We start from the raw sequence: 13,169 nt of genomic DNA, 5'->3' as shown, positions 1-13,169 counted from the left end.
CTCATTTTGGTAGGGTTAAGGTTTCCAATTTCGAGTCTCTGGAACAGTGAGTAGGGCATGAGATTGATGTTGGCACCAAGGTCAGCGAGAGAATAGATAGTATCAGATTGGTAGATAGAACAAGGAAGGGTAAATCATTTGGTATCCCCTAGTTTTTTAGGAAGAGTATTTAAAAGAATAGATGAACAATCCGCATTCAGTGGGACATTGGGTACTTCTGGTACCCTATCCTTGATTGATAGGAGTTTCCTAAAATACTTCTTACTATGAGAATTTTTAGACATAGTGTTCAAAAATTTACCGTCAAGCTTGAAAGATTTCATCTTGTTATGTCTTTGCTTAAGATGGCCCGAGAATGGAATGGGTGTTTTCTCAGTAGGTTTAGGTGATGACTCAATGACTACTATCGAACGGGTATTAGTTAGTTTCTTCTCCTTAGAAGAAACTGAAGATTGGCTATGTGCCACCTTTGAGTCATTTTTAGGACAACCTAGAGAATCAAGACATTGATTTAGCTGGCTTATTTGGTTTTTAAGACTACTCAAGTGATTAGTCATGACTAAGTCAGCTGTGTCTTGTCTTGATGTGATCATGTTAATGATTCGCAGTAGGACATTGTCTGAATTTGTCTCTGGTGGGGTAGTGGGTTAGGTAGGTTGGTTGTGCGAATGAGCTAGGATCTTATCGGAGTAGACAACAGAGTCCTCACATTTAGTCTCGTATACCTTGGCCGGATGTGGGTCAGTACAATTCTGGCATAATTGCACTTGAGACACATGTTGCGGGAGTTTCTTTAGCTCACCGACTTCTTTGGTAAGGTTTTCTATTTGGTCCGAGAGAAATTCGATGGTTTTATTTTCGATAGGATCAGAGGCGAAAAGCGGTGTTGCTGATGAAATTTGCTCTTCCATGTTCCAATCGTGATGGTGCATAGTCATCTCCTCGATCAATCTCCAGGCCTCGTCAGCAGTGAATTTCATGAAGTTACCTTGAGAAACAGCATCAAGAGTAGACTTATTGTCCTGATTTAGACCTCTGTAGAAGGTCAAAATTTGAACAGAGCTCTCAAGACGATGGTTCGGGCATCTTTGAAGCAAATGTTTGAATCTTTCCCATGCAGTGTAGAGTGATTCATCGTAGGCTTGTTGAAAGTTTACGATATCATTCCTAAGTCTGATTTGTTTTAAGGGGGAAAGTACTTGATTAAGAAAGTTGTTGCCATTTCCTCCCATGAGGTGATAGAGTTGGGTGCTAACCTCTCGAACCAGGTTTTTGCATGAAGAGTTAAGGAATAAGGGAACAGATGCAGACGAACTACATCTTGTTCAATCCTGTTTTGCTTATATGAGCTGGATAAGTGGAGAGGAATCTATCTAAGTGAGAGTTGGGATCGTCAATTGGTAAGCCATGGAATAGACAGTGATTCTGAATGAGTTGTATGATGCTATTCTTAAGCACAAAAGACACTCTGTTAACCTCTAGATAGAGTATCGGTCCTCCTCGTCCTTCTAACGAGGGTTTGGTGATGTCAGCGAGAGTGATGCATGCGGCTATCGTCGAACTATCATCAGGTAAGTGTGGATCTCGTCGGATGGGTACAATGCATGATATCGGATAGAAGAAAGGATGTGTCGGAAGAATTCTTAGCGATCTAAGTAGGTTAAACCATCCTAAAGGTTCACTAATAAGGAAGTCCATTTTACACTTTTTAATTAATCTAAATTAAGCTAATTTTATCTAACCTAACTATGGTAAACTAGTAACTTCTAACAAAGCTAGTCTCAGCTAAAACGGTCTCTTAAAAACTAACTAATCTAAATAGGCTCCAAATCGTACTACCGCTCCCCGGCAGCGGCGCCAAAAATTTAACTACTCCTATGATATGCCCAAATCGGACGATTTATTTATACAGTGTCGTTAGGTCGCAAAACGTCAATTCAGGATATCAACAGAAGAAGTTGATTGTTTAATTTATATATGCTGGGCCTAAATCTATTATTCCTTCCTATGGGTTAGCAATGGTAAATATGAGCTAGGGTCATTCCTTGAGCGGTCAAATTTGAAGCGGAGCTTATTCAGATAATTTAGTAATTAAGATTGAGTTTGTACACAATTTAGTATCCAAGACTAGTGGCCAGGTACACCTTGTGTAGAGAGGCAGGATCCTTTTGGTCCCAATAAATTGGCGACTGTTCTGAAAATCCACCAACCAAGTCCAACTGGTTTATTCTAGATACCACTTTATCTGGAATATCAAATTATGTAAAGGCAATAGTTGGGTTGATTTGATTTATAATTGTATTTAAAATATTAAAGCAATATATTTAAAATAAGCTAGCTAGCATGCAACAGCTAAGGATAGATAAGACGTGGTTCACCATGATTTAAGATAACGTAGTGTCGGGATGATTATGAGACACTCCTTAGATAGATATACCTTGGTGTGAACACTAGATTCCCTACCAAGTGGTTTCCCGGTTAGCATGTCACGAGGAACTAGGCTTTAAAGATTCTGATCGGATGGACTATGCTCGAATCCTGATGCTTTATCCGGTTTAAGGATATAAGCGGCCCATCTGGGATGTAATGCATACCTTGGGCGCACGAATAAAGTAGCATAGCCATATACATATAATATCCAACCTTTCTTAACACCTTAGTGTATCACCCAAGTTAGTGGTTATGATTGTGTTTTGAATTCCTTTCTGTCAATGGTTTGGTAAAATCTAAGGGTTTGTATACAAATTAGAACCTCTGATAGTTCTCAGTCATCCTTAAAGATTTATAAGCTTAGTTTGTATTGTAGTGCGTTAAATTCCCATTTATGACTTAAACCAGCCCTTACTTAAATCTACCCAATAAATCCCTTAGTTATCCACCATGTACTAGACTTATAGTGGTTCCATAGCTTCTAATCTTGACCATGCTCAAGTGGTCCTATAGTACATCAACACTGTACTCTACTGTTACAACAGTATTTTCTCGAGTCTTATACTCTTGACCAATGTCTTGATCTGGTCCTACGATAATTCCCCATGTACTTTATAGTATTTTCAATGGGTTCATACCTTGACCAATGTATAAACACAGATAATTATTTACCTTATAATTGTCGACTTTATAAAAGGTTTTAATCATGTTTATTGGTGGAAGGACGATAATAACGAGGTTTAATATCATAGACAGAAAGCGAGTACGAAACGATAATCATCCCTAACTAACATTATTAAATCATGGCAAACAATCAAGCAATTACTCTCACATCATGGCAACAAGCATTTCTAATATTAATAAATCACAAACACCGAAGAAGAATATTATAATAAATTAATAAAAGAAAGGATAGATGTTACCGAATAATGTCGGCAGAATAACACTTTGTATTTCTTCATAATATCCATAGCTTTACAGTGCTTGAAAGCTTCTACAACTAACTACATATTAATCTCCTATTGATCACTAGAGAGCGACAATAGAGAGAAAATTACATATCCTAATCTCTGTACTTTTCTCTCTCTAGAATCTAGAAAGAGAAAGTAAAGAGAACTAATCTCCTATAGATCACTAGAGAGCGACTATAGAGAGATATTTGAGAGAGAAGTGAAGAATTGGTGTATTTGAAATGGTGGGATGAAGCCCCCATTTATAGGAAGTGCTTGGTGGCAAAATTGTAATTAAATAGCTGAAAAACGGCTTGCCACTTGGCTGGCCGTTTGACAAGCCATTTGGCAGGCCATTTGCAAGCTAGGCAAGCCGTTTATGATGCCCGTTTGCTGGTAGGCCATTTTCAAGCCAGGCAAGCCGTTTGACAAGGGGTTTGGCAAGCCGTTTGCTGGATCGAACTTGTCTTTCACCGTTTTTGCTCTAGAATCTTCGTTTTAGCTCCGTTTTTGATGATTCTTGCGCCCACGCGTTCGTAATTGAAAATCCTACAACATGAAATTAAATAAATAACTTTTCCAAAAATTATAAAATAAGTTATATAAACGCGAGTTAATCGTCTTAGCCAGTTTTGCTCGTTTTTCCTCATTTTTCATCCTTTTTTAGTGATTCTTGAAATATAGCCTTCGTAATGACATAATCTACCAAATGAAGCAAATAAATAGTTATTTAGATGATAAAGTCAATTACTTTATCATAAATGGGGGCTAATATCTGTGACGACCCGGAAATTAAATTTAAACTTAATCTTTGAAATGTTTCCGACACGATAAGCAAAGTCTGTAATGTTGAAGTCTCAAAAACTTTGAACTGTGTTCATGTATACATTTGACCTTTGACTATTCTCGACGATTCACGAACAACTTTGAATAAATAAAAATGTAAATATATATGTGTATATAAATATAAATATAAATATATAAATATTTTTAAATAAATAAAATAAATACACTTTAACTAATTAAGAATTAAAAATTGTAAAATAAACAAAATAATTAAGTATTATCAAAATGAATGAATATATATGTGATTCTTATTAATAATTATGATTATATGGTTATATATATATATATATATATATATATATATATATATATATATATATATATATATATATATATATATATTGTATAAACAGTAAATATTCAACATACATTGTCATATAATATATTAGTAATTAAATGTAATTACAAGTAAAAAAATATATTTGTTATAATATTATTATTATTATTACTTTTGTTATTACTAATATCGATATCAGTATTATTAATCTTATTATGGAAACATGTAATTTGTTATATCTTCCTTATTATCAGATATTACTATTATTAAAATATATAAAAATTTAATGCTCATTATTATATAATATATATACTATATAGTTATATTACATGATCTAAATATATGAAATACTAATATATTAAATTTAAGTATAAATATAATTGATACAATAATATTGTTACTACTTTTAATAATAATATCAATACTAGTGTTATTAATATTATTATTTTTTTAAAAAAAATATATAATATATAGATATGAAAAATGATATATATTAGTATTACTAATATTATTATTAATATCAATATAATTAATATTATTATTATAATTATCATTAATAATAATATTATTATTATTATAAATTTCACTAAAATTATTATTGTGACTTATTATTAATATTACTCTTATTATTATTATCAGTATTTTTTATAATTAATATAATTATAATTATTAATTATTAATTCATTATTTATTATTTATTAATATCCATTATATGAAAACTGTATATAAAGATTTGGTAAATCCGAATCTGTTCAAGTCATTTTCTTTCTGTAGATGATTGTTTAAAATCTTACAAATCAATTACAATAAGAACGAAATCTGTTACCAATCATTCTCATATTTTTTTTATTTTTATTTTTTATTTTTTTATCTTATCTGCTTCAATTATTTTCTGTCAATTCTTTCAATTTATATAAATCGAAGACATCAGGATGATAGGCAATCCATTTTAACCTTCCACTACCGTTATCAATCACACAACACCCACCTCTGTGAATTTTCTAAAATCAAACAAAATTAAAAAAATATACAAGAAGCCGATAACCTCTGTTATTGACTTCAAATTACAAAAGCCAAATTTTAAATGAATTAGCAAAATCTGGAAATAGGGTTGTGTTAGGAATCCTTTATGTAATCTTTCTGCAAAATATCAAGTTTTAATTTTTATTAACAAGTTCTAATTTTCGAAGTCAAACCTTTAATTTAAAAAATCAAATTAAGAGTTCATCGAAAAATTCGTATTTGTTTGGATGTTTTAAGTCGAATTGATTATCCAGAAAGCTTATGGGATTGAATTAGAATATTTTTCATGAAGAGATTGTGGTCTCAAAACATCTCTATATTAAAAATCGAATTTGTGTTCTTCAAATTTTTTTTTCTTTTCCTTTCAGCGACTGCTGTTGTTTTTATTTTATTTTTATCTTTTTTTTTTCTGTTACGAAACTCAATCCAATCACTTCAATTATCTTCTGTTTCATATAAACGTCTAAATAAAACCTGCTTTTAGGATTATTAATATTGTTTAGAAACGATTTGAAAATTTCGTTGAAGAAGGAAGAAGATATATATGAAATAAAAGAAACGGGTTAAATAAAGTTGACCGGGGAGAATTAGCAGATAAACAGAAACATTTTAATGGTTAAGTGAGTTTGTGGGTGAGCGGAAGGTCGCGGGTTCGAGCCCGGTCTCGGGCAATTCTTTTTACAAAATGCTTTTAAAGGGTATATTTTTATTACTCTTATTTCAATTATTATTATTATTATTATTATTATTATTATTATTATTATTATTATTATTATTATTATTATTATTATTATTATTATTATTATTATTATTATTATTATTATTATTATTATTATTATTATTATTATTACCATGATTATTATTATTGTTGTTGTTATTAATATTGTTATAAGAATTATAAGAATTATAATAATTATTAGTTTTATCATAGTTATAAGTATTATAACAATTATTATTATTATAAGCATCATTAATGTTATTATTATTATCAAATTTTCATTGTAGTATTATTATCATTTTTATGATTATGATTATTAATATTATAATTATTATGAAAATAATATAATTCATTATTGTTTTCATAAATATTAACCATAGTATCATTTTAGTACCATTATTGTTATTAGTAGTAACATATGTATTAGTATAATTATGATCATTATTATTATCAATATGACAATCATATTAGTATTGTTATTATTAAAAAGTGTTATCATTATTATCATTTTTGTTAAAATTATTATTTTACTCTTATTAAAACTTACATTATTATTATTATCAGTATTATCTATATTTTTATTAATAAAATAATTATGATTACTAAAATAAAAGTTTTAACGACGTTATTAAGGTTATAAGTATAAAAATAAAGATATTATATATATAAATATACTTAGTACACCTAACTTAACTATATTAACATTTATATATATATATAATGAAAATATAAATAAATAATGAAACTTATAAATTATTATATATATATATATATATATATATATATATATATATATATATATATATATATATATATATATATATATATATATATATATAACATCACTAATAATAATATATATATATTTATCCGAATACAAGAATAAGTTTTAATACATATATGAATGATATAGGTTCGTGAATCCGAGGCTAACCCTACATTGTTCAATGTCGTCATATGTATTTTTACTACAAAATACATTATAGTGAGTTTCATTACTCTCTTTTTATATATATTTTTGGGACTGAGAATACATGCGCTGATTTTATTAATGTTTTACGAAATAGACACAAGTGATCAAAAACTACATTCTATGGTTGGATTATGAATATTGAATATCACCCCTTTTTAGCTTGGTAACATAATAATTAGGAAATGGGTATGGCCCCTAATTGACGTGAATCCTAAAGATAGATCTATGGACCTCGACAAGTCCCATCCGGGGTACGGATGCTTTAGTACTTCGAGATTATTATTATTATACAGATGAGAGGTTCTGTTTGGGGATATTCTATGCATTAAAGTTAAGTCGGTTATCAAGCGTTCACCATATGAACGATTTTTAATTCGAGGGTTACGCGTGTTATTTTGTACTCGGGTTACGTGTACAATTAAATATATGAAATCTTGTGGTCTATTAAAATGTTGAAAATGAATGATTATGATAAACTAATGAACTCACCAACCTTTTGGTTGATACTTGAAAGCATGTTTATTCTCAGGTATGAAAGAAATCTTCCGCTGTGCATTTGCTCATTTTAGAGATATTACTTGGAGTCATTCATGACATATTTCAAAAGACGTTGCATTCGAGTCGTTGAGTTCATCAAGATTATTATTAAGTCAATTATAGTTGGATATATTATGAAATGGTAGGCATGCCGTTAATTTTTGATGTGATGAAAGTTTATCTTTTAAAAACGAATGCAATGTTTGTAAAATGTATCATATAGAGGTCAGAACCTCACGATGTAACCAAATGTAATGTATTCGTCCAAATGGATTAGGATGGGTCGTTAAAGTTGGTATCAGAGCGGTGGTCTTAGCGAACCAGGTCTGCATTAGTGTGTCTAACTGATAAGTCGTTAGGATGCATTAATGAGTCTGGACTTCGACCGTGTCTGCATGTCAAAAGTTTTGCTTATCATTTTTGTCAAAAATTGCCTGCTTATAATTCTTAGTCTAGACACATCTTACTGCATTGATTGCATGAATAGTGTATAGACAAGATTCATATCTTACCATATTTGCTAATTCATATCTTAGCGTATCTGTTACCGTAGACCTTGCCTGACATATTCCGCAAAATTCTTAGTAATCTACGAAATCTTTTGTTCTATATAGATATTCCATGTAATTAGAATACCATCCGATAGACAGAAAATCATTTCATATCGAAAAATCCTTCATTCAATCGCATGTAATGGAACTCGCCACTAGTTAAAGTCCCTTGGATTCCGATATGGAGTTTCACTCGAGCTCCGAAAGCAGTGTGACCGGAATGGACCAACCAATCATCCATCCCCCAATTCATCTGACGAGTTCGTAGTCAACTTAATCAATGGAGACGCGAAGAAGGCGATCCCTTCCACCAATCGAATTCACCTCTTGACGATGAACCTGAAGGGCTTACCGACGAACCTATCCGAAACACCATTTTTAGCCTCATTTCCAGGGTAGCTCGTCACGATTATATTCTATCCACAATTCTAAACCTTATTCATCCGCTCATTCCGACCGACAATCATCCCGGTATAATAGAAGAAGTCAACGAGCTTCACGCTCGAATAGTGACTCTGGAGAATATGGTGCAATATCTACGAGCATCATCAACACCAGCAGCATAACCAGTACCACCATCACCACCACCAACAGTAACATCCGCATCCCACACTTCAACATCACAATCTGTACCTCGAGCATCAACGTCATACGCACCATGGATACCAAGGAGTACCAACAACAATAACCGACGAAGTATTGATTCATAACTTCATTGGAGAACCATTCTGCGGCGATTATGTAATCTCTAAAGTTTTAGAGATTATTCATTCTAATTCCAACCGAAAATCAAATGAGATTAATGTTATATTAACTCATTAAATCCATGATTTCATCTGAAGGAAATATATACGTATATATGTTTTCATAAAGATTGTAATTAAAATTCTTTTGTACAAACTATTAATGATGAAAATATTTTAATGGGTAGGTAATACCCGAGGAATATTTAGATTTCACATTAATAAGTTAAACTGTACATTCTTCGAATCTGATTCAACAGTCATTTACTATCCTAGTTACATCCACCGATATATGTATTCGTTCACCACAGAATAACCATTTTCATTCAATTTCATATTTGGATTTTGACTTATCAGAATCCAACAAGTGGCATAATGAATAAAACATTGGACAAAATAAAATTTGTTAGAAACAAACAAATTAACTATGAGAAATTCTGTTAAGAATCCACGCTAACAAAGTCCTAGCTAACTGTTCCTAGCTAACTGTTAATTCCTTATTACATTTATTTATCGCAATTTAATTATCGTAATTTATTTATCGCAATTTAAATTATCGCAATTTTATTTATTGTCATTTAATTTCTGTTATTTATTTTACGCACTTTAAATATCGGGACACGTATACAAGGTTTTGACATATCATATCGATGCATCTATATATATTATTTGGAATAACCATAGACAATCTATATGCAGTAATGTTCGAGTTAGCTATACAGGGTTGAGGTTAATTCTACAATAATATATATACTTTGAGTTGTGATTGAGTCTGAGACATGTATACAATGGGTCACGAATACGTATTAATTAATTCGAATATTATATATTAAACTATATATGAATTATTGGATTACTAATTGTGGACTGCTAACTGTGGACTGCCAACATTGGACAATTAAAATGAATTAAATATTGATTATAACATATGAAACTAAACATTTCTTCAAGTTTGCCACTTGATTTCATCTTAAACCTCATTTGTATCTTGATGATTACAATCTACATCTAAACCTTTCATAATTCTTGAAAACACCTCAATTGAGAGGATGAACCAACCGCACTTCATCTACGGAAGGAAAGATTTATGCATATAGTTATGCACCTGAAAAACTCTTGGAACCTGAGTAAACGTTTAAAACGTATCCGTGCTAACTCCTTTGACATTGTTATTACCAAAAATAACCTCATAATCCCTCTCCAAAGTAGCCAATTTAGTCACAGCTCCAACAAGACAACTTCAACTTTCATTCGAATTAGCCTTATTATAATCTTGATTATATAAGTTTGACTTTCGTCATCGTTACCGGAGAATCGTTTACATTCCACCACATTAGCAGTAAACTTACCAGCAACTTCATTACTCGTTGGCTTGAATCTCTCCGAAAACCATTATATTTGTTCATTAAAAACTCTATCAAATACTCATCCGCATCTTGTAACGAGAAGTGTCATACCAATTACTGGGAATCAGCAAATTTGTATTTTTGAATCTCACAACGTTTCTAAATCAACATTTATATGTATACATATAACATTTATCTCTTAGAACTATGATCTTCTATTTTGAAATTCTGAAAAGCTCTCAGTCTGCAAATCAATACTCGAAATATTGAAAAAGCTGAATGAAGCAACAAAAACTGTAAACGACTTTAACAGTCGAAAGTTTGATGATAAAGAATAATATTTTGGCAAAGCTTAGAACAGTTGAAACTGGAAAACGGATTGAGAAGACCATGAAGGAAACCATGGACAAATCACAAAGAATAAACCTGCCTTCAAAGAATCCAAATGATTCAGTGTCTGCCGAAGTCATTAACAAATACCTTGCTCCCGACTCTAAACCTTTACGGACAAACCTTCTTTATCATTCTTCTATATTAGAAATTCTAAGATATCATCGTATCTTTCATTAAATATCCTCGATATTTCTGAAGATATTTTCATAACTATTCTTATCCGAAAACATTTATCTTCTCGCATTATCAGTATTACATCAAAAAGGAATCTGTTTTCATTTCTAAATTCTGAAAAATTTGAATTAAAATATGAATGATATTGAAGTAGTGTTGGGAACTGAAGCATGAGTTAGTATAATATAATGACACTTGATCAACGTGATTATATTACAGTAAGTCATGCTGAGTTCTAATGGAACGTGGTGATTCACAGATCATAACATCATCATGTGCCATGTTACACGAATCTTACATTCTATCTAATATATAAACATATCAAGAACATAATTTCTTGATAGTTCTATCTTTTCTCTGGAATTCTGGTAATTTAACCAATCAAGATCGTGCTATTACAATTTCTCTTTTAGAACGTTAGTCATGTTCATTCGAAAATCCATACCTACGAATTCTGGATCATTACTTGCAAAAAAAAAAAAAAAAAACAAAAGCATGAAGTTCCGACATAGAAAGGGGGTATAAATCGCAGCAAATGGAAAAGATCATTAACCGTAGATGTCAATAACTATGGAAATACAAATGCAAGGAAGGATTATAAAAATCACCACCCCAAGAGAAAATTAGAAGTAAACAGATTCCTCCGATGGAAGTTGGAAGAGGAGGATGATTGTTGCGATAGTTAAAAACATATCAAGGATTAGAACTGGATTAAGCATTTTCATAATCTTTTGGATGTATGAACTAAGAAAGAAAGTATAGGAATGGTGAGAATGATGGAACATAAGAGTTTAATTTATAATGTAAATATTAGATAGAGTAATCAAGGCAGATCGTCGTATTTAATTATGGAGACCTTAATTTCCTTTTTCGCCGAAGAATCAAATCTTTTAGATTTTGAAGATTTTCTTTAAATCCCTTGAATTCCGGAATTCAACCAAGACAACGTCAAAAGTTAAAATGCACCTTATTTTCTAAATTCAAACGTGACTATGTCAAAAGTTAAGACGAAACTGTATTTCTTCAATTCACTCTTTTGTGATAACTTCATTCGTACTCTTCGAATAATCGAATTGTGTTATCCATATTACTCAATGATGATAAAACTCCATTTATCAACTCGTATGAGTCATGAAAACATAATTATTGTCAGTCATGATAATCCCAATCAAATTTCGGGACGAAATTTCTTTAACGGGTAGGTACTGTGATGACCCGGAAATTTTCGACCAAATTTAAACTTTATCTTTGAATGTTTCCGACACGATAAGCAAAGTCTGTAATGTTGAAGTCTCAAAAACTTTGAACTGTATTCATGTATACATTTGACCTTTGACTATTCTCGACGATTCACGAACAACTTTGTATAAATAAAAATGTAAATATATATATATGTATATATATAAATATAAATATAAATATAAATATAAATATAAATATATAAATATTTTTAAATAAATAAAATAAATAGACTTTAACTAATTAAGAATTAAAAATTGTAAAATAAACAAAATAATTAAGTATTATCAAAATGAATGAATATATATGTGATTCTTATTAATAATTATGATTATATGGTAATATATATATATATATATATATATATATATATATATATATATATATATATATATATATATATATATATAAAATATATAAACAGTAAATATTCAACATACATTATCATATAATATATTAATAATTAAATGTAATTACAAGTAAAAAAAATATAAATTTGTTATAATATTATTATTATTACTTTTGTTATTACTAATATCGATATCAGTATTGTTAATCTTATTATGGAAACATGTAATTTGTTATATCTTCCTTATTATCAGATATTACTATTATTAAAATATATAAAAATTTAATGCTCATTATTATATAATATATATACTATATAGTTATATTACATGATCTAAATATATGAAATACTAATATATTAAATTTAAGTATAAATATAGTTGATACAATAATATTGTTATTACTTTTAATAATAATATCAATACTAGTGTTATTAATATTATTATTTTTAAAAAATATATATAATATATAAATATGAAAATTGATATATATTATTATTACTAATATTATTATTAATATCAATATAATTAGTATTATTATTATAATTATCATTAATAATATTATTATTATTATTATAAATTTCACTAAAATTATTATTGTGACTTATTATTAATATTACTC

The 13,169-nt window shown here is 29.7% G+C and overlaps 1 non-coding gene across 1 annotated transcript; it reads left to right on the top strand.

Annotated features, from left to right (window-relative positions):
- The first annotated feature begins 1,068 nt into the window (after positions 1 to 1,068).
- LOC139865350 (small nucleolar RNA R71) lies at positions 1,069 to 1,175 on the top strand. Its single transcript, XR_011764876.1, has one exon. It is a non-coding gene; the product is annotated as a small nucleolar RNA R71 (small nucleolar RNA).
- The last annotated feature ends 11,994 nt before the right edge of the window (positions 1,176 to 13,169 follow it).

This window comes from Rutidosis leptorrhynchoides, chromosome 8 (genome assembly GCF_046630445.1).
Source record: "Rutidosis leptorrhynchoides isolate AG116_Rl617_1_P2 chromosome 8, CSIRO_AGI_Rlap_v1, whole genome shotgun sequence".
NCBI lineage: Eukaryota > Viridiplantae > Streptophyta > Magnoliopsida > Asterales > Asteraceae > Rutidosis > Rutidosis leptorrhynchoides.
This window is presented reverse-complemented; position numbering and strand designations above follow the sequence as displayed.